Here is a 23,925-nt window from a genome sequence, read left to right on the forward strand (position 1 = left end):
AGTGAGTTGGATCTTTTTTATGTTAAAGATATCCACTTCCATCAGAATATATCTTCATACAGTATTGTTGGTGAAGTGTATAGTGATCTTCTGGTTCTCCTCATTTCATTCAGCATCAGTTCATGTAAGTCTCTCCAAACCTCTCTGTATTCATCCTGCTGGTCATTTCTTACAGAGCAATAATATTCTATAACCTTCATATGCCATAATTTACCCAACCATTCTCAATTGATGGACATCCATTCATTTTCTAGTTTCTAGCCACTACAAAAAGAGCTGCCACAAACATTTTGGCACATACAGGTCCCTTTCCCCTCTTTAGTATTTCTTTGGGATATAAGCCCAGTAGTAGCACTGCTGGATCAAAGGGTATGCACAGTTCAGTAAAGAAGTTGTAAAACATCCAACACAAATGTGGAAGACGAAGAGTAAACCTCCAATGGCCGGAGTCTCACAGGACCTGGCCGCACACACACACAGTACTGGGCATGATCCCAGAGCAGTGGTTACCACTTCCGGGTGTCTGTAGAGGAAGCTCACTATCTCCTTACCCTAAAAGCAGATCCCACTTTAAAAAAAAATGAGTAAAAAGGCAAAGGGAGCTCTAACTATAGACAGCTTTTATAGTTAAAGAGAACAGATTTCATACCCCAAGGATACCAAAAGCAGATTGTCTCCAGATGAAGTAGCAAAGGGGGATATATGCTAGTCCCCACCACACAAGGCTCTCCTAGAAGAAATTAAGATGGATCTTAAAAGAGAGCTAGAAGAAGAATGAGGAAAGAAAAGCAAGACTCTGCAAGAGAGATTAGAAAAGGCATACAACTCCATAAAAGATAGATTTGATAAAGTGGAAAAAAGGGAAAAAACAACTCTGAAATGTGAAATGAAAAAGGTAAAGAACTCACCCCCCCCAAAAAAAAAAAGAAAACCAGAATTTGTGAATTGAAAAAAAAATAACTCCTTTAAAAAGTGTGAAATGGAAAAAAAATATATATATTCTGTACAACATGACAACTCATTTAGAAACTCAATTGGACAAATACAAAAAAGAAATTAAAAAAATGAAGAAAAATAATTCATTAAAAATCAAATCTGAACAAATGGAAGTGAATGACTTCATAAGTCATCAAGAATCAGTCAAGCAAAATTAAAAAAAAATAGAAAAATAGAAAAAAATGCAAAATACCTACTTGAGAAAACAACAGACCTGGAAAATAGATCTAGGAGAGATAAGCTAAGGATTATGACTCTCTGAAAATTATGTTTAAAAAAAGAGTCTAGATACTATGTATAAGGAAGTCATCAAATAGAACTGCTTGGATGTCATAGTATCAGAAGGTAAAACAACCATTGAAAGAATATATCCAACACCTCTTGAAAAAGACCCCAAGGAATATTGTTTCTAAATTTCAGAATTATGAGACCAAGGAAAAAATTTTACAAGCAGCCATAAAAATAAATAAATAAATACATACATACATACATACATATATACATACATACAAAAATAAATAATTCAAATACTGAGGAACCACAATAAGAATTAACTCAGGATCTAACAGCATCCACATTAAAGGATCAAAGGGCCTGGAGATATTCCAAAAGGCAAAGGAACTTGGAATGCAGCCAAGAATAAACTACCCAACTAAACTAGCATTTTCTTCCAGGGAAGAAGATGGGGTATTTAATGAAACAGGTGAATTCTTTTTATTCATAATGAAAAAAACAGCTAAACAAAAGAAAACAAAACAAAAAATTGACCTCCAAACATAGGACTCAAGAGAAATGTAAAAAGGAAAAAAAGAACTCTTGAGAATTATATTTTTGTTATGAGTATACATAGAGAGTGCATGTATAATTTGAGTTTACTGTTATAATATAAAAAAGGAACTAGAGGTGGCAAGGGGATTGTACCAGAAAAAGGTTAAATTAGAGGTAAAAATAGGGATATTAAATCTCACAAAGAAGCAAAGGAAACATTGTATTTGTGGGAAAAAGAGAGGGTGATTCACACATTTTGTGAATCTTAACTTTCATCAGATTTGGCTCAAAGAGAAAATATTAGGCATATTTGGTATACAGAGAAACTTCTCTCACTTCATGGAAACCTGGGAAGGGAAAAGTGAAAAGGAAAGGGGATAGGTTAAATAAAAGGGAATACAGAAATAGTAGGAGGAAGGTATATGAAAGGGGGAAAGCTGCCTGAGACAAGTAGTGCTCATAAGTTAAATACTGAGGAAGGGGGTAAGGAGGAAGGAAAGAGAACATTATAATTTGGAAATAAGATAGCAGGAAATACGGAATTAGGGTTTTTGTTTGTTTGTTTGTTTGTTTTTAATAATAGTTTTTATTTACCAGATATATGCATGGGTAAATTTTACAACATTGACAATTGCCAAACCTCTTGTTCCAATTTTTCCCCTCCTTCCTCCCTACCCAGATGGCAGGTTGACCAATACATGTTAAATATGATAGAGTATAAATTAAATACAATACATGTATACATGACCAAACAGTTGTTTTGCTGCACAAAAAGAATCGGACTTTGAAATAGTGTACAATTAACCTGTAAAGGAAATCCAAACTGCAGGCAGACAAAATTAGAGGGATTGGAAATTCTATGTACTGCTTCATAATCATCTCCCAGAGTTCCTTTGCTGGGTGCAGCTGGTTCAGTACATTACTTCTCTATTGGAACTGATTTGCTTCATCTCATTGTTGAAAATGGCCACATCCATCAGAATTGATCATCATATAGTATTGTTGTTGAAGCATACGCCGATTTCCCGGTTCTGCTCATTTCACTCAGCATCAGTCCATGTAAGTCTCTCCAGGCCTCTCTGAAATCATCCTGTTGGTCATTTCTTACAGAACAATAATATTCCATAACATTTATATACCACAATTTATTCAGCCAATCTCCAATTGATGGGCATCCACATAGTTTCCAGTTTCTGGCTACACAAAGAGGGCTGCCACAAACATTCTTGCACATACAGGTCCCTTTCACTTCTTTGGGATACACACCCAGTAGCAACACTGCTGGGTCAAAGGGTATGCACAGTTTGATAATTTTTTGAGCATAGTTCCAAATTGCACTCCAGAAAGACTGGATCCACCAACAATGTATCAGTGTCCCTGTTTTCCCACATCCCTTCCAACATTCTGCATTACCTTTACCTGTCATTCTAGCCAATCTGACAGGTGTGTAATGATTTCTCAGAGTTGTCTTAATTTGCATTTCTCTGATTAAAAATGATTTGGAGCATCTTTTCATATGACTAGAAATAGTTTCAATGTCTTTATCCGAGAATTGTTTGTTCATATCCTTTAACCATTTATCAATTGAAGATTGGCTTGATTTCTTATATATTAGAGTCAATTCTCTATATTTTAGAAATGAGGACTTTATCTGAACCTTTGACTGTAAAAATGTTTTTTGCAGTTTATTGTTTCCCTTCTAATCTTATCTGCATTAGTTTTGTTTGTACAACACTTTTTCAATTTGATATAATCAACGTTTTCTATTTTGTGATCAATAATGATTTCTAGTTCTTCTTTGGACATAAATTCATTCCTTTTCCACAGCTCTGAGAGGTAAACTATCCTATGTTCCTCTAATTTATTTATAATCTCATTCTTTAGAATTAGTAGTTTTAACCATAATTGTGAATGGGGTGAACTCTCCCATAAAGCAAAAGCAGATAGTAGACTGGATTAAAAGTCAGAATCCTACAATATGTTGTTGACAGGAAACACATTTAAAACAGGGCCATACATATTGAGTAAAGGTAAAAGACTGGAGAATAATCTGTTATGTTTCAGGTGAAATCAAAAAAGCAGGGATAACCATCCAGATCTCAGATCAAGAAAAATCAATAATTGATCTAATTAAAAGAGATAAGGAAGGGCACTATATCTTGCTAAAGGGCAGCATAGATAATGAAGCAATATCAATACTAAACAAATATGCACTAAGTAGAATAGCATCTAAATTCCTAAAAGAGAAGTTACAGCTGTAAGAAGAAATAGACAGCAAAACTATAACAGTGAGAGATCTCAACCTTGCACTATCAGAAATAGATAAAACAAAGCACAAAATAAATAAGAAGTTAAAGAGGTAAATACAATACTAGTAAAGTTAGGTATTTTAGATCTTTGGAGAAAACTAAATGGAGACAGAAAAGAGAACACTTTCTTTCCAGCAGTTCATGGAACCCATACAAAAATTGACCATACATTAGGACATAAAGACCTCAAAATCAAATGCAGAAAGGCAGAAATGTTAAAGGTTCTCAAAACTTTTTGGTATTGGCTAAGAAATAGACTAGTTGATCAGTGGAATAGGTTAGATTGAAAGGACAAAATAGTCCATAACTTTAATAATTTAGTGTTTGACAAACCCAAAGACCTCTGCTTTTGGGATAAGAACTCACTGTTTGACAAAAACTGCTGGGAAAATTGGAAATTAGTATGGCAGAAACTAGGCATTGCTCCATATTTAATAACATACAGCTAGATAAGGTCAAAATGGATTCATGACCTAAGCATAAAGAATGAGATTATAAATAAATTAGAAGAATATAGTATAGTTTACCTCTCAGATGTGTGGAAGAGGAAGACATTTATGACCAAATAAGAGCTAGAGATCATTATTGATCACAAAATAGAAAATTTTGATTATATCAAATTGAAATATTTTGTACAAGCAAAATAATGCAGACAAGATTAGAAGGGAAGCAATAAACTGGGAAAACATTATTCCAGTCACAAATTCTGATAAAGGCCTCATTTCCAAAATATATAGAGAATGATTCTAATTTATAAGAATTCAAGCCATTCTCCAGTTCATAAATGGTCAAAGGATATAAATAGACAAAGAAATTGAAACTAATTGTAGCCATATGAAAAGATGCTCCAAGTCATTATCAGAGAAATGCAAATTAAAACAACTCTGAGATACCACTACATACCTGTCAGATTGGCTAGGATGACAGGGAAAGGTGATGGTGAATGTTGGAGAGGATGAGGGAAAACTGGGACACTGATACATTGTTAGTGGAATTGTGAATACATCTAGCCATCCTGGAGAGCAATTTAGAACTATGCTCAAAAAGTTATCAACTGTGCATACCCTTTGATCCAGCAGTGTTACTACTGGGCTTATATCCCAAAAAGATCTTAAAAAAGGGAAGGGGACTTGTATCTGCAAGAATATTTGTAACAGCCCTTTTTGTAGTGGCTAGAAACTGAAAATTGAGTGGATGCCCATCAATTGGAGAATGGCTGAATAAATTATGGTATATGAATTTTTAAAAATATCATTATTCTGTTAGAAATGACCAGCAGGATGATTTCAGAAAGGCCTGGAGAGACTTATATGAACTAAAGCTGAGTGAAATGAGAAGTACCAGGAGATCATTATATACTTCAACAACAATATTATATGATAGTCATTTTTTGTTAATCTATTTTATTTCTTTTTTTTTAATAGTTTTTATTTACCAGATGTATGCATAGGTAATTTTACAACACTGACAATTGCCAAAACTTTTGTTCTAATTTTTCCCCTCCCCCCCAACACAGATGGCAGGTTGACCAATACATGTTAAATATGTTAAAGCATAAATTAAATACAATATATGTATACATGTCCAAACAGTTGTTTTGCTTACAAAAAGAATTGGACTTTGAAATAGTGTACAATTAGCCTGTGAAGGAAATCAAAATGCAGGCAGACAAAAATATCAGGATTGGGAATTCTATGTAGTGGTTCATAGTCATCTCCCAGAGTTCTTTCACTGGGTATAGCTGGTTCAGTTCGTTACTGCTCTATTGGATTTGTTCATCTCATTTTTGAAGATGGCCACATCCATCAGAATTGATTATCATATAGTATTGTTGTTGAAGTATATAATGATCTCTTGGTTCTGCTCATTTCACTCAGCATTAGTTCATGTAAGTCTCTCTAGGCCTTTCTGAAATATGATGATCAATTTTGATGGATGTGGCTCTCTTCAACAATGAGATAAACCAAATCAGTTCCAATTATTCAGTAATGAATAGAACCAGTTACTTCCAGTGAAAAGAACTCTGGGAAATGAGAGTGAATCACTACATAGCATTCTTAATTCTTCTATTTTTGTCCACCTCCATTTTTTATTTCTTTCACAAGTTAATTGAACATTATTTCCAAGTCTGATTCTTCTTGTGCAGCAAAATAACTGTATGGATATGTGTATATACAACATATATATTTAACATATTAACATATACTTTAATATATATTCCATGTATTGGTTCACCTGCCATCTGGGGGAGGGGGTTGGGGAAGGAGGGGAAAATTTGGAATAAAAGGTTTTGCAAATATCACTGCTGAAAAATTACCCATGTATTTATCTATAAATAAATAGCTATAATAAAAGAGGAAAAATAGTTGAGATAAAAAATAAAAAAGGAAAATTATTAGCATAATTTTCTGTATCAATAAAAAAATTAACAAAAACCATAACATTTCAATAGATACAGAAAAACATTTGATAAAATGCAACATCCATTCCTATTAAAAGCACTAGCGAGTATAGAAATAAATACTTTTCCTCAAAATAGTCAGTAGCAACTATTTAAAACTATCAATAAGCATCATGTGTGTAATAGGGATAAACTGGAACCATTCCCAGTAAGATCAGGACTGGAATGAGGTTGCCCACTATCATCATTACTATTCAATATTGCATTAGAAATGCTAGCTTCGGCAATAAGAGATGAAAAAGAGAGTAATGGAATTAGAGTAGGTAATGAGGAAACACAATCATCACTCTTTGCAGATGATATGGTGGTATATTTAGAGAACCCCAAAGAATCTACTAAAAGGTATTAGAGATAATCCAAAACTTTAGCAAAGTTGCAGGATACAAAATAAATACACAGAAATCCTCAGAATTTTTATGCATCACTAACAAAATTCAATAGCAAGAGATACAAAAAGAAATTCTATTTAAAATAACTGTTGATACTATAAAATATTTGGGAATCTATCTGCCAAGTGAAAGTCAGGAACTGTATAAGCAAAATTACAAAACTCTTTCCACACAAATAAAGTCAGATCTAAACAATTGGAAAAATGTTAAGTACTCTTGGATGGTCCGAGCAAGTATAATAAAGATGACAATACTACCTAAATGAATCTGTTTATTTAGTGCTTTATCAATCAAAGTCCCAAAAACTATTTTACTGAGCAAGAAAAAATAAGAAAATTCATCTGGAGACAAAAGGTCAAGAATTTCAAGGGAACTAATGGAAAAAAAAATCAAATGAAATTGTACCAGATTTACAACTACTTATAAAGAAGCTTCATCAAAACTATTTGGTATTGGCTAAGAAATAGAATAGTTGATCAGTGGAATAGTGTTAAGAAACAAGTCAATTGTTCAACAGCCTCCACAGCTGTGACTCATAAAGTCTGAAAGAGTTGCAGGGCAGCCTTTGTTGACACAGGTGTGGTGGATTGGGATTGAGAAAAATTGGAGGCAGAGGGAAGAGGAGAGAGGTGAGACAATGCATTGGCCTCTTAATCAGAGATTTTCCAACCATTCTGGATAGCAGTTTGGAACTATGCTCAAAAAGTAACCAAAATGAAAAAAAAAATAGGACCAGGAGATTATTATACATGCTAACAAGAAGATCTTATGATGATCAACTATGATGGATGTGATTCTCTTCAGCAATGATATGATTCAAACCAGTTCCAATTGAGTAATGCAGAGAATCAGCTACACTCAGAGAGAGGAACTGAGTGTACACCACAATATAGCATATTCACTCTTTCTGTTATTGTTTGCTTGCAGTTTTGTTTTCCTTCTCAGGTTTTTTCTTTCTTTCTAGATTCGATTTTTCTTTTGCAACAAGATAACTATATACATATGTATACATATAATGGATTTAACATATATGTTAACATGTTTAACATATATTGGACTACCTGCCATCTAGAGGAGAGGTTGGGGGGAGGGAGAAGAAAAGTTGGAACAGAAAGTTTTGCAAGGATCAATGGTGAAAAAATTACCCCTCCATATGTTTTGTAAATAAAAAAGCTATTTATTTATTTATTTATTTAGTTTGTATTCATTTTTCCAAATTATCCCCTCCTGTCTTCCACTCCCTCCTCCCGATGGCAGGTAATCCCATACATTTTACATGTGTTACAATATAACCTAGATACAATATATGTGTGTAAATAGCATTCTCTTGTTGAACATTAATTATTAGCTTCTGAAGGTATAAGTAACTTGGGTAGATAGACAGTAGTGCTAACAATTTACATTTGCTTCCCAGTGTTCCTTCTCTGGGTATAGTTATTTCTGTCCATCATTGATCAACTGGAAGTGAGTTGGATCTTCTTCATGTTGAAGATTTCCAATTCCATCAGAATACATCCTCATACAGTATTGTTGTTGAAGTGTATAGTGATCTTCTGGTTCTGCTCATTTCACTCAGCAACAGTTGATTTAAGTCTCTCCAAGCCTCTCTGTATTCCTCCTGCTGGTCATTCCTTACAGAGCAATAATATTCCATAACCTTCATATACCACAATTTACCCAACCATTCTCCAATTGATGGACATCCATTCAACTTCCAGTTTCTAGCTACAACAAAAAGAGCTGCCACAAACATTTTGGCACATACAGGTCCCTTTCCACTCTTTAGTATTTCTTTGGGATATAATCCCAATAACAGCAATGCTGGGTCAAAGGGTATGCACAGTTTGACAACTTTTTGAGCATAGTTCCAAATTGCTCTCCAGAATGGCTGGATTCTTTCACAACTCCACCAACAATGTATCAGTGTCCCAGTTTTCCCACATCCCCTCCAACATTCATCATTATTTGTTCCTGTCATGTTAGCCAATCTGACAGGTGTGTAGTGGTATCTCAGAGTTGTCTTAATTTGCATTTCTCTGATCAATAGTGATTTGGAATACTCTTTCATATGAGTGGAAATAGTTTCAATTTCATCATCTGAGAATTGTCTGTTCATATCCCTTGACCATTTATCAATTGGAGAATGGTTTGGTTTCCTATAAATCAGGGTCAGTTTGGGGCGGAGCCAAGATGGCGGAGAAGAAGCACACGACTCAGTGAACGTCCTCACTCCCTCACAACCAATTAGATAAATTAAGTCTCAAAATTAGCTCAGGACTGATAGATACCACAAGGACTGGAAGCACGACTTACCAGCTGAAGAGAATCTGGAGTTTCAACAGGAAAGGTCAGTTCTCAGGGGAGGAATAAGAAAGACTAGCACAGACAGTGGGGTAGGGGCACACTGCGCCCATTGCGCTGGGAAGGGCTCTGGGATCAGAGAAGCCACTGAGGTAAAGGAATCTGGCACAGGCTGTTAGCTCTTCTCTGCTAATTATTTAGCAGTTCAGAAGAGAAAGCCAAAATATTTTAAAACTCAGATTAGATTTTCCCCGGACCCTGGGGGTGACTCAACAGACTCGGCACCAGGGGGTGTGGCCTCAGCTACCACCTGAGAATAGTTAAGAGATTGACAAGTGGGTGGATATGGCCCAAGGCAACACACACTGCCTAGCTTAGCTGGAGGGAGTGGAACTCAGCTCCAGGAAGTCCCAGAGAAGCGGAACCTTTGAACTAGGGACCAAGGTTTCTGGCAGACACTTCCAGTTTGAGCGCAGGGGCTTCTCACGTCACCTGCTGCAGACATCCACTCCTCACATGGACACATAGGCTGGGCTTCCTGCTGTCTTCACTATTCTACGCCCTCGAAGCACAGTAGTGCTAATCACCTCTGAGGCACTTCCAGGGAGGGGGTGGGGAACTCTCTCCCAGAGCTCTCTCTTAGCTCAGGCTCAGGAGCCGCTGCATCCATCCGGTCTGGGAGGAAGCTGGTAAAGAAGTAAATAATTTCCTACCCCAGAGACAGACCCCAAAAGATTTTTTTAAGAATGAGCAAAAAAGCTAAAAAAACCATAGATTCCTTCTATACAGAGAAAGAGCGGGTATCCAACCCCGAGGAAGTTGACAGCAGAGAATCAGATAACAACCTAAAGGGGAACGATTCCTGCCCCCCATCACATAACTCTCTCCTAGAAGAAGCTCTTAAAAAATTGAGGGAGATCGAAGAAAAATGGGGAAAAGAAAGGGAAGTAATGATAGAGAATAACAACATCCTGAAATTGGAGTTGGAAAAAATAAAGAATTCACAGGAGATGCAGGGAAACAAAATTAGTGAATTAGAAAAGGTTAAAAAAACACAGGAAAGTAGGATTTCTGAATTGGAAAAGATAAAAAAGTCTCAAGAAAATAGAATTTCTGAATTGGAAAAAGAAAATAATTCTCAAAAAAAAAATTAGGGAAATGGAAAAAAACTCAATAGAGCAAAATAATTCATTTAAAAACGAAATTGGGCATTTACAAAAAGAACTAAAAACTGTGAAAGAAGAAAATAACTTCTTAAAAGTCAGGATGGAACAAATAGAAATGAATGATTCACAGAGAACCCAAGAATCAGTCAAACAAAACAAAAAAAAAATGAGAAGCTGGAGAACAACGTCAAATACTTACTGGGAAAATCTATAGACCTGGAAAATAGATCTAGGAGAGATAATCTGCGGATTATTGGAATTCCAGAAAACTATGACCAAAAAAAGAGCCTAGATTCTATTTTACAGGAAATTATCAAAGAGAACTGTCCAGAGATAATAGAAACAGAAGGGAAAGTAGATGTGGAAAGAATTCATCGAACTCCTTCTGAAATAGACCCTAAAAAAAGAACACCACGGAATATTGTGGCTAAGCTGCAGAATTACCACACAAAGGAGAAAATCCTGCAAGCAGCTAGAAAAAAACAATTTAAATACCAAGGTGCCACAATAAGGGTCACCCAAGATCTGGCTGCCTCCACATTAAAAGATAGAAGGGCCTGGAACCTGATATTCCGAAAGGCAAAAGATCAAGGACTGCAACCAAGAATGAACTACCCAGCTAAGTTTAGCTTCTTTTTCCATGGAAGAAGATGGTCATTCAATGAAACAGAGGAATTCTATATGTTTTTAAGAAAAAAACCAGACTTAAACAAAAAATTTGATCTACATCCACAAGACTGAAGAGAAACAGAAAAAGGTACACAGAACCCTTGAGAACTGTAACTCTGTTGTGGGTATATAAAAAATACTCAAGGATAATTTGATTTTACTGATATAAAAGAAAAAAAGGGGGGTGTGGTAAAGGGAAGGAGGTCGGTTCAGAAAAAGGGGAAGGAGTGATAAAAAGAGGGAAACTACATCCCAGGAAGAGACATAGAAAATACACCATATCTGAGGGAACTTAGTGAGGGGGAGAATCATTGTGTGAATCTTACTCTCATCAGAAGAGGCTCAAAGAGTAATTAATTAACATATTTGTTTTTCAGAGAATTTTCTCTCACCTCATTAAAAGGGGGGAGAGGAAAAGGGGAAAGGAAAAGGAGAATAAGTGAAGGGACTTGGAGGGAGGGGGGAGGAATCCTGAAAAAAAAAAAAAAAGAGGGAGGGTTGCGTGTCACAAGGGGGGGTCTGTAAATTAAATATCGGGGAGGGGGATCAGGGGGGTCAAGGGAAAAAAGTATAATCTGGGGATAATACGATGGCAGGAAACACAGAATTAGTAATTTTAACTGTAAATGTAAATGGGATGAACGATCCCATCAAACGGAGACGGATAGCAGATTGGATCAAAAAGCAGAACCCTACAATATGTTGTCTACAGGAAACACACTTAAAGCAGGGAGATACATACAGAGTAAAGGTAAAAGGTTGGAACAGAGCCTATTATGCTTCAGGTAAAGCCAAAAAAGCAGGGGTAGCTATCCTTATCTCAGATCAAGCAAAAGCAGAAGTAGATCTCGTTAAAAAAGATAAGGAAGGAAACTATATCCTGCTGAAAGGTAGCATAAATAATGAAGCCATATCAATACTAAACATATATGCACCAAGTGGTATAGCATCTAACTTTCTAAAGGAAAAGTTAAGAGAACTGCAAGAAGAAATAGACAGTAAAACTATAATAGTGGGAGATCTCAACCTTGCACTCTCAGATTTAGACAAATCAAACCACAAAACAAACAAGAAAGAAATTAAAAAAGTAAATAGAACATTAGAAAAACTAGGTATGATAGACCTTTGGAGAAAACTGAATGGCAATAGGAAGGAATATACTTTCTTCTCAGCAGTTCATGGATCCTATACAAAAATTGACCATATATTAGGACATAAAGATCTCAAAATTAAATGTAGGAAGGCAGAAATAATAAATGCCTTCTTCTAAGATCACAATGCAATAAAAGCTACATTCAGTAAAAAGTTAGGGGTAAATAGACCAAAAAGTAATTGGAAACTGAATAATCTCATCTTAAAGAATGACTGGGTGAAAGAGCAAATTATAGAAACAATTAACAATTTCACCCAAGATAATGATAATGATGAGACATCATATCAAAATCTTTGGGATGCAGCTAAAGCGGTAATAAGGGGAAATTTTATATCTTTAGAGGCTTATTTGAAGAAAATTGAGAAAGAGAAGATTAACGAATTGGGCTTACAACTTAAAAGGCTAGAAAAAGACCAAATAATAAACCCCCAACCAAAAATTAAACTTGAAATACAAAAATTAAAAGGAGAAATCAATAAAATTGAAAGTAAAAAAACTATTGAATTAATAAATAAAACCAAGAGTTGGTTTTATGAAAAAGCCAATAAAATAGATAAACCTTTGGTAAATTTGATCAAAAAAAAGAAAGAGGAAAATCAAATTGATAGTCTTACAAATGAAAAGGGGGATCTCTCCACCAATGAAGAGGAAATTAGAGAAATAATAAGGAGTTACTTTGCCCAACTTTATGCCAATAAATTTGATAACTTAAGTGAAATGGATGACTTTCTCCAAAAATATAGGCTCCCTAGATTAACAGAGGAGGAGATAAATTGCTTAAATAGTCCCATTTCAGAAAAAGAAATAGAGCAAGCTATTAATCAACTCCCCAGGAAAAAATCCCCAGGGCCAGATGGATTCACATGTGAATTCTACCAAACATTTAAAGAACAATTAGCCCCAATGTTATATAAATTATTTGAAAAAGTAGGGGATGCCTAAATCATGGACCCATTTTGATCTTATCTTGGTATATGGTGTTAAGTGTGGGTCCATATCTAATTTCTGCCATACTAATTTCCAGTTTTCCCAACAGTTTCTTCCGAATAATGAATTTTTGTCCCTAATGTTGGTATCTTTGGGTTTGTCAAAGATTAGATTGCTATAGATGTACCCTTTTTTGTCCTTTGTATCTAATCTATTCCACTGATCTACCGGTCTATTTCTTAGCCGGTACCAAATGGTTTTGGTGACTGCTGCTATATAATATAGCTTTAGATCAGGTACACTTAGACCACCTTCCTCTGACTTTTTTTTCATTAGTTCCCTTGCAATTCTCGACTTTTTATTCTTCCATATGAATTTTGTTGTTATTTTTTCTAGGTCAATAAAATAGTTTCTTGGGAGTCTGATTGGTATAGCACTATATAAATAGATTAGTTTGGGGAGTATTGTCATCTTTATTATATTTGCTCGGCCTTTCCAAGAGCACTGAATGTCTTTCCAATTATTTAAATCTGACTTTATTTTTGTGGCAAGTGTTTTGTAATTTTTCTCATATAATTCCTGACTATTCTTTGGTAGATGGATTCCCAAATACTTTATACTCTCAACATTTGTTGGGAATGGAATTTCTCTTTGTATCTCTTGCTGTTGCATTTTGTTGGTGATGTATGAGAATGCTGATGATTTATGTGGATGTATTTTGTATCCTGCTACTTTGGTAAAATTCTGAATTATTTCTAATAGCTTTTTAGCAGAGTCTTTGGGGTTCTCTAAGTATACCATCATGTCATCTGCAAAGAGTGATAGTTTGATTTCCTCATTTCCTACTCTAATTCCTTGAATCTCTTTCTCGGTTCTTACTGGCGAGGCTAGCGTTTCTAGTACTATATTGAATAGTAATGGTGATAGTGGGCAATCTTGTTTCACTCCTGATCTTACTGGGAATGGTTGCAGTTTATTTCTATTGCATATTATGCTTACTGATGGTCTTAAATATATGCTCCTGATTATTCTAAGGAATAATCCATTTATTCCTATACTCTCAAGAGTTTTTAGTAGGAATGGATGTTGGATTTTGTCAAATGCTTTTTCTGCATCTATTGAGATGATCATTTGGTTCTTATTAATTTGATTATTAATACGGTCAATTATACTAATAATTTTCCTAATATTAAACCAGCCCTGCATTCCTGGAATAAATCCTACTTGATCATAGTGTATTATCCTGGAGATGATTTTCTGAAGTTTTTTTGCTAATATCTTATTTAAGATTTTAGCATCAATATTCATTAAGGAAATTGGTGTATAATTTTCTTTCTCAGTTTTCAATTTACCTGGTTTAGGTATCAGTACCATGTGTGTGTCATAAAAGTTGTTTGGTAGGATTCCTTCATTCCCTATTTTTTCAAATAGTTTATATAGCATTGGGACTAATTGTTCTTTAAATGTTTGGTAGAATTCACATGTAAATCCATCTGGTCCTGGGGATTTTTTTTCCATTTGATCAATTTTATTTTTTAGATATTTATTTTCTTTTTTCCAACACATTAATCCTGTTTTCCTTGGAGTTGTTTACCTTTTCCAATTCACTAATTTTGTTTCTCATTGATTTGATTTCTGTATCCACTCTGTCTTTAAATGTGTGGGATGACTTCTCTAGACTCTCTTGCCAAGCTTCCCTTTCCTTTTCCCATTTCTCTTCTAGCTCTCTTATGAGAGCCTTTTTGATTTCCTCTATGAGAGTTTTGTGTATTGAAGAGCAGATCATATCCCCCTTTTGGGGATTCTTCTGGAGACAGTCTGCTTTTAGTCTCCTCAGGGTTTGAAGTCTGCTTTCTATCCATACCGAAGCTGTCAAGTATTAGAGCCCTTTTAAAATTTTTGTTCATTTTCTCAGAGCAGAATCAAAGAAAACAAATTAATAAGGAAAACAACTGATCTGCTTTTTTTGGGGAGGATGGGGCTGGATGGTGTTACTGGGCTTTCGCTACAGACTGCAGGAGACAGCATCGAAGCACTAACAGGACAGCAATGGCTGTGCTGCATCTGGGCTCTGAGACTCTGAGGCTCTAAGAACAAGTTGAGCCACTCAAGGTGGGGGTGGAGGTGGCCAGGTCCCAAGAGATGCTAGGGGTTTTATTCTTTACCTCCTGTGTTCACACCTTCCCTGTGTATCCTGGCTTGCTGCCAAGACAGAATATCCACACTGGGGTAAAGGTCATTCCACTAAAACAGCAGAGATCACATCCATCCCCCCTCTGGTCTGAGCAGTGTGAGCTGCCTGCCTCGCTCTCACTACTTGCCCTCAGCCTTCGCCCAGTCTGTTTGTCCCCTCCCCTAAGCAAACACAGACCTTTTCTGGTAAATTTCAAGGATGTCTTCTGTTGGCAATTATTTGTGTGTTTTTTTTTCCCCCCATCAAATATTAATTCTGAGGCTTGTCATGCAATAAATTTTGAGAGAAAACATGGAGCTCAAGCATCTGTGTGCCTCCTTTCCACCATCTTGGCCAGAAGTCCAACAAACAATATCTGTAATGGAGATAATCTCAAAGACTTCCCAGTAAAATCAGAGGTGAAGCCAGGATGTCCATTGTCCCCACTATTTTTGACATAGTACTAAAAATGTTATAACAATAAAAAAAAATAGAAGACATTAGAACAGGCAATAAGGAAACAAAATGATCACTCTTTGAAGATTATGCATAATTGGATACTTAGAGAAACCTAAATCAACTAAAACTATATTGTAGTAGAGGGCTGAAACTCTAAAAAGGTATGCTTGAATCAGAAAACAGAGCACTTAATTACCTATTCGATGTGAGACAATGACTCTATTAGCATATGTTTCCATAAATGGCTTTTCTCACTATTGAGCACTTGGGGTTTGGTATTGAGATAATCATAAGCAAGGATTGGAGGTTTGAGGGACAGAGGTCAGTGTCACTTTGCAGCAGGAGAGGAAGAGAGAGGCTGGTCCAGGAACCTCATGGCAGGTTGTCTGTCTCCTTCACTTCTCCCCCTGAAAGCCAAGGACTTTAATTTATCCTGACTCTGGTTGGCCCCAAGGCCCTCCAAGGAACTAGCCTGTACTTCACACTATATGAAATAACAACTTTAGTAAAGTTGAAGATAAATCCACATTTGCATTTCTTTATATGATCAACAAAGTTCAAAAGCAAGAGGTAGAAAGAAAAATTCGGGAAGTCTCCTGCCAAAACAAATTCATGAACTGTCTGAATACAATTACAAAACACTTTTGACAAAAAAAAAAAAAATTGGCAGTTTTTATCCATGATCGATTGATATTATTGCTTGCATGGATATTGCACAACAATAATGAACTGGTCTCAGCATTATTGGGAAAAGAAGATCCAATAGGATCTCATTTGAGAAACTACACAGCACTTTTCTAATAATTACACTGCCACAAAAGCTTATAAACACCAATATTTTTCAGGAGTGATATTTGGCCACAGTAGATTTTTAAAAATCCAAAACACAAACACATGATCTCTTACAAATCAAAATTGTAGAGAATCCCCAAAATCCATGGACATATATATGGTGAATATACATAGGTGATTTTGATGACTTTGATGGAGTAAAGTATGGCAAAGACAAAAATGAATAGAAAAAGAGGAAGGCTAATCTCGTATTGCAAATGAAAGCTTGCACTGGTTCTCAAGTATTGAAAGAAGCAAGGGAACAATTCAATGTGTTTTCCTGGATCCTTTATGACAAAAGTCCTGTGGGCTGAGATTGGATGGAAGGATTAATATCTGAATCAGTGGCAAGAGTATTCATCATGATAAGCTCAAGGATCCATATAAGTATTTTATCATATCATTCCTTTATTTGCATTTATCAATGTGCATATTCTTAAGGGAAATTGAAACATGGAACAGAAAATACATGCTACAATCCTTATTAAGATTATTTCATAAAGAGAATCAACTGAATTATGAAAGTTCAAAACTTCTATGGGATAATCTTAACTAATTCAAAATCAATAAAAAAAAAAACCTGCAAATCGTAATCACCAATACACAATGGTTAATATGCCCACATGAACTGTTTTTTCTCTTGCAGAGTCATAAATAGGGATTTTTTTTTCTTTTCATACCTGATGTGTGTTGACATTTTTCACCCCTTTTCAATGATGTTCAGATTCAATTATTGTTGTTCACTAAGTGTTCCATGATTTAAATTGTTTTTATTGCTTTTTTTTCTTTTAAAGTTTTAATTACTGTACTTTTTATAGTCATCCAAGGCATTAACATTTGCTCCATTCTTTAGGAGAAATTGTGCCATTTCACAATTCTTTGCTCTAATTGCAAAAAAAAAAAAAAAAAAAAAAAAAAAAAAAAAAGTGGTATTAATCCTTCCTGCAAAGTCACAATAAAGATATTGTTATATTAAGTAAGCATTTTATATTTAATTTAATTCAACTTATGACATTTTATAAACATCTTGTGAATTTGCTTCTGAAGTGGTAAGAAAGCATGGCACAATGAAACATTAGAGAAGACTAGAGCATAAATCTTATTTCTGTTAGTTAATTTCTATGTGATCAGAAAGCAAATTATTTCAGCTCTCTGGACCATAAGTTTCCTTACATGTAAAATGATAGAATGAAACTAGATATCTTTTGGATTCTTTCTAGTTATTAATATGTATTCATAATTTGTAAGAGACCAATTCCTATTATTGATGAGTATATTTCCTTTCTTGCCATATTATTGTCCAGATGCAGACAAACTTATTTCCTCAAAACTCTATTAAGATAAAGGCTATATCCTGGCTGGCTTTGAAGTTGACTAGTTATTTTTACCCATTCTCCTCAGATGCAAACAAACTCAACAGTAACACCACCAACAGCAGCAGCAAATAAAACACTTTAAAAAAATATTGCCCTAAGCAAGTTAAACTTGGAAGAAAACGATTTACCTAGCACTTTCCCTCTTTTACCAACCTTCCTAATATATTCTTTGTTTTTTTCTCTCCCAAGTGGCAATGACTAAGAATTAAGACTTTACTGAAAAAAATCAGGAATCATTCAGACTAGAAAAAGAAATTTTTAGTCATTAGGATAAAGAAAACATATATTTAATTTTTTCCTGTGAAAATTCTGTCTCTGTGTAGTTAAGACTCAGTAGGAACAAATTTCAAAAGGTTTTTCCTAAAAAATCATGACATTTCTTCATGACAAATTGACATTGCTAAGTTCTATATAGAAAAGGATTGTAGATAATATCTGCTAATACTAGTTAATCATTCTGGGGAGCAGACCTAATATATCAAGCAGAGAAGATTCTGGAGAGATGGATGTGATAGAATAGTCAGCTAACTAGTAACAAAGTCAGTGAGACCTAGATTCAGGGCCTTCAGCTGACACACACATGCTGACTGGGTGACCCAGCAGCACTCCAGGACTCTCCCTAACATTGGATTTCTTAACATTTTGTTTGTCATGCACTCCTTTTCAGAATAATATTTTTAAATACCTAAAATACATAGAAAACAAACAAAACCAATTACATTGAAATAAGCATAAACATAATGTAGTTTTTTTTTTTTTTAAGTTAATGAATCTCAGTTGAATTCACACTCTAAGATTAAAACATAGAGCAAGCCCTGAGCTAAATCAATAGAGGGAATTTCCTTCTTAGGAATTCCACTGTGAATGAAATCTCTTCCAGTGTCATGTGTACTCTCCCTGACTTCCTCCCCCCTCCATCCTACATTAGAAAATTTCAAAGACTAATGAACTTTGATTACAGGATAATTTTAAATTATTTTCACTAAAGAAATGCTTCCAATTAAAAAATATGTACATTGGACACTATGATTTTTTTAGCTGATAATCGACATTATTATACAAGATTGTTAGTTTCTACCTTGTTTTTTGCTTCAATATCAGCTTTATATTGAAGCAGTTTTGCTGCCATGTCTATGCCCTGAAAAAAAGGCAACATAGTGAAGAGCATTGTTACTGCCATCCCTAAGATTAGGATTTGCACCATGTTCAAGCAAGATAGTAGCACACTCCTCCTGCTCACACTGTATTGCCTGTCAGTATAATATATGCAAAGAAATAATAACATAATGTAAAGTTGAGTATATTCAAAAATTATTAGTGTTATATATATAAGTTACTAATTTTTGATTTTCTTAAAGGCAGAAATCTAATTCCTTTTCAATGAACAGCATGGTTAACTAATGAATACCTTCATTAAAGGTGTTTGACTGTCTCTGTCCAACAAATCCAGTTCACATTTTCTCTCTACTAAGAGAGACACAACATCTGGATGTCCATTAGCACAGGCCAGATGAAGAGATGTTCTATAGAAATGAGAGAGCAATGTGATTGTTTGATAATATACTACAGCAATCAATATTGTGCCATTGTTAACTTAATTAAATTAATAATGTATTATTCTTATGCCTAAATTGTAAATCATTTCTAAAGTAAATGGCCACTAATGTCACCCAAATAAATACAAAATATGCATTAACTCTCATAGCTGGACAAAAAATCGCTAGAGCAGGAAAAATATATCTAGCAAATAGATGTAGATTTCACTACAGAATAGCAGGGGAACTTTGCTCAGGTTCTGACCTGGGCTGCTTCACCTCATGAGTTCAAGAGATCTGCTAGCCTCAGCCTCCCTGTAACTGGGATTATAGGTGGACTTCACCATGCCTGGTGGTTGTCTATATTTTTTTCCATTAAGATATCCATCCGCAACTACAAAATATTTAGTGAAGCAGCTGCCTCATCAAAATCCCTTACATATTTACACATTGGATCTTTATACTAGCACATGCACACATGTGTGCATTCTCTACCAATACTTACTGAAATGCACCATTGTACAGTTGAAATGGCTCTAGGTTGCCACAGGCTATTCCAGCAGGGTAAACATTTTGGCAGTTCTGCCATGGTGGGAAGGGTTTGTAGTAAGGGCCTGGTTTGTCTGTTGTCTGCAGACCAACCTAACTCAGGTCATAAAGATTGGTCAAAGGAGGATGGATTTTTTATGGATGATATATTTCAAAGTACATCTTTGTTGTTTAGTCATCTCAGTCCTGTTTGACTTTATGTCTCCTCATGTTGAGTTTTCTTGCTAAAGATACTGGAATAGTTTGCCATTTCCTTCTCCCAGCTCATTTTACATATGAGGAAACTGAGGCAAACGAGATTGAGAGTCTTGCCCAGAGCCACACAGCTAGTATCTGATACCAGACTTGAGCTCCACAAAGATAAGTCTTCCTGACTCCAAGCCCAGCATTCTATTCATTGAAAACCTCCTGCTCATAGCTGACCTTCTACACCAAGTTGTAAAGAGGTTGTGTTATGTGTTGGTGGAGGAAATATCCATAACAACAAAATCATGCATTACTGAAGTAATGAATGTTCATATAAATTTTCATATAGATATATTTTAATTTTTCTTGTTTTTCAGAACTCCCTTTTTGCCTTTTCCTTCTGGCCTTCTCTCAGAGCGTCTAAGGTAATCAGAAGGGAAGAGATTTCTTCCTCCCCCATCCTCCCAGCTGCAATGGTGACATGCTTGGATGTATCTTGATAAGAAGGAAAACTAACATCTATTATGTGTCTACTATGTTCCAGAGACTATGTTCAGCATTTTTCAAATATTTTATCATTTGATCTTTGGGAAGTAGGTATTATTATCATCCTCATGCTTGAGGACACTGAAGAAGCTGATAAACAAATTTGCTCAGGGTCCCATAACTAGAAAGTATATATAAATCCAGGTCTTTCTAGTAATTAGTATTTAGCAATAGTACGAACTAGTTCTTAAATCAGTAATCAAACAAAACAGAAAAAATAACACATAAGACATTTGCATCTCTTAAAAAGTTAACTGCTAATGATTTTCAAGCTTATTTAGAAAAGGGAGAGATGAAGCCTTTTATTATTGAGAATATGAAGGGAACTTTTAAAAAATTGAAATTTAAAAAAAAAATTATTAATTCAGTTTACACTACAAATTTTAACTTTCTTAATCCAGATGTACTCCTTGTTTTACTCAGAAAAGGGATAAGCAAAATTAAAGGAAGACAAGATAAAATGATATTCCAGGGAAGGAGTTGGCAGAAAGGATAATGGAATTATAAAAAGGTGTTTATATTTGTGAAATTGCTTAAGTAAGAAACTAAGTAATGAGTAGTGAGAGAAAGGAAGTAAAGCAGCAAAAAAATTCTCATAATAGAGGAAAAGAGGGTGAAAAAGAAAGATGCTTGGTAAACAGTCATGCTGAGTGGCACCGTGATGGGAGGGCAATTTGATTGCTGTGCATTTTCAGGGGAGAATATAACCATGAAATACAGGGGAAAAGGGAAGACTCTGAGTCAGTTTTCAATGAATTCATAAGCAGCTGATGGTTAGAAATTCAATGTTCATCATTTTGAGGATGTCTCCAGATTAAGTATAGTCAAAACTTCAAACTGGTGGATAATTAAATAGTGACATTCTGTTTAGGCTCATTTGGCAGTGGTTCTCTGACCACTATTGAACAAATTTAAAAGTATCTCAACCTTGAAAAAGGGATTAACATTTTCTTTGAATTGTTATACTGTGTGGCTAAAGGATGTTCATTTTTCTTTAGTTTTAGAAAAAAAAAACATATTAAGCCAAGAGTTACTTATAATAATTTCCATGAACATTACTGTATTTAAATAAAATTTAATAACCACATCAAAAAAGTATGCATGATAATTATTTTATCTATCTATTAATATATTCTGAAAGTAATTCAACTACAAATCAGTATATCCATTAGAAGAAAATAAGTAAGGATAGTCAGCCAATTATTAAGTCAGTCATTTCAGGGAGCCAATACCTCTGTTGCTTTAGCCTATGGGGATATTCTCACTTATCCACACTTACTTGTGGCTTTGTAAATGTTAAGCCAGGCACACTGATGTACGGCTGTGCATGCACAAGTACCATGCCAGTACCTTTAGGATACTTGGCTTTTAGGATAAGGGAAAATATTAAGAAAAAAAATCAAAATATAGCCTGTCATTTTTAATTTTTCAAGCTAATGAATAACTGATATTGGAAATGACATGAAAAAATAAGTTTAAATCAGGACAAGACTTTATTGTTTCTAAGAATGCATTTAATTACTTGCATATTTTCACCAATTAAGAAGCAATATAAAATACAATTTGGACAAGTGAATAATGTACTTTGAACCATCAAGTTTCTAGAAAGGACTCCACAAATTTTCAGTATTTAATAAACAACAAAGTCCTTTGAAAAATACATAAGAAATTTAATTTCCCTATGTATGATTTTTGTGATTCGTGGTTAAAGATTTTCTTGCATATATTGTTTCATAAAATCAAGAGTGGTAGCACAGTATGGTGGACAGAAAACTATCCTGGAAGTTTGCAAGACCTACTATGTGTTATATTTTACATACACTTCCTATATAGGACCTGTGCAGATCAGTTAACCTCTCACTGACCAATACAATTTTCTAAATTCAAAGTTGCAGAAAAGATACTGTCAAGGGAATTCCCTTTTATCAGTAAAACTACTTAAACAGTCCTCATCCCATGAGACACTCTAACATACACTTTTCATTGGAAAGCTATATGAGGTATGCTGAGAGAGTAATAAAGCTGTTTCTATAAACTACACATGAAAAAAGTCTCCTTACATTAGTCATAACTTAAAGCCATTATATTTCTTCAGCATACAGGTTATCACTCCCTCAAACATACTCACTTCATAGTTGCTCAGCTTCCACATTTCATATGATCTACTTCATCTTATCTCAGCCAGATAAAGACAGACCTTTGACCACCCACAAATGCAGCACTGCTGTCCTTTCAAATCCTGTTTCTTTGATCTGATCACAATCTATTGTCAGTCCATGTCTTCCTTTGCTTTGCAAACTTGAATTCTGTTTTTCAGCCAGACCATGATTTCTAATCCAAGGCCATCAACCCCTGCATTAGCTATACTCTTCTCCTTTCTTTATCTTGACTCCTTGGTGAACCATTCAATGTGGCTGTTCAACTCTCCCTTGTCTTCCTTTAAATCTATTGCTCATGTATTATATTGCCAACAATGTTCTTCTAGGCCTCGATCTTTCTATGAAGATGTCAAATAAGGCTGGAAAAAAAATCATGCACCTGTGCTTACTAGGGCCACTGAAAATTTGTCCCATGAGCTCAATTGGGTTCTCCAAGGCAATCCTTTCATATTATACTTCCCTAAATAATTCATTATGCCATTTACCACAATAGCTCTTCCAAACCTTTTCATCTCAAACCTTTCATAGTACACACACACTCTGCTGCATCTTTTCAGCTAAAAATCTTGGCTTATATTTACTGGGGAAAAACAAAACAAAACAGGTCATTCCCCGAAATCTCCCCCTTTTGCCCTCCTCACCTAATTCATCTGGAAATGCCTCCTATGAATATTTTTCCTTCACCTATCTCATTTGAAGAGGTAGCCCTTTCCTTGCCAATGAATTATTCCTCTTCTCACTTATCTCACTCTTTCACTATATCCTATTTCCCTGCTTGCCTACAAACATGCCCTTGTCTTCTCCCCCAATCCTCAAAGAAATTGCCTTTGATCTATCCATCCCTACTATCATTCCACATCTCTCCTGTCTTTTGTAGCTAAATGCCATGAGAGAGGTGTCTCCATTTCCTCTCCTCTCATTTTCTTTTAACACTCACACTTTCTTCTAAATTCTTCACATGTTAATGGATCT

At 35.0% G+C, this 23,925-nt stretch overlaps 1 long non-coding RNA gene across 1 annotated transcript in view; it reads right to left on the bottom strand.

The window, feature by feature from the left end:
• The window catches only part of LOC141544602 (uncharacterized), a 44,958-nt gene extending 22,749 nt beyond the window's left edge, over positions 1-22,209 (bottom strand). The window contains exon 1 of the long non-coding RNA XR_012482682.1: positions 19,387-22,209. This is a non-coding gene — a long non-coding RNA (uncharacterized LOC141544602). The remainder of the gene's footprint in view (positions 1-19,386) is intronic.
• Between the last annotated feature and the right edge of the window lie 1,716 nt (positions 22,210-23,925).

This window comes from Sminthopsis crassicaudata, chromosome 5 (genome assembly GCF_048593235.1).
Source record: "Sminthopsis crassicaudata isolate SCR6 chromosome 5, ASM4859323v1, whole genome shotgun sequence".
In the NCBI taxonomy this organism is placed as follows: domain Eukaryota; kingdom Metazoa; phylum Chordata; class Mammalia; order Dasyuromorphia; family Dasyuridae; genus Sminthopsis; species Sminthopsis crassicaudata.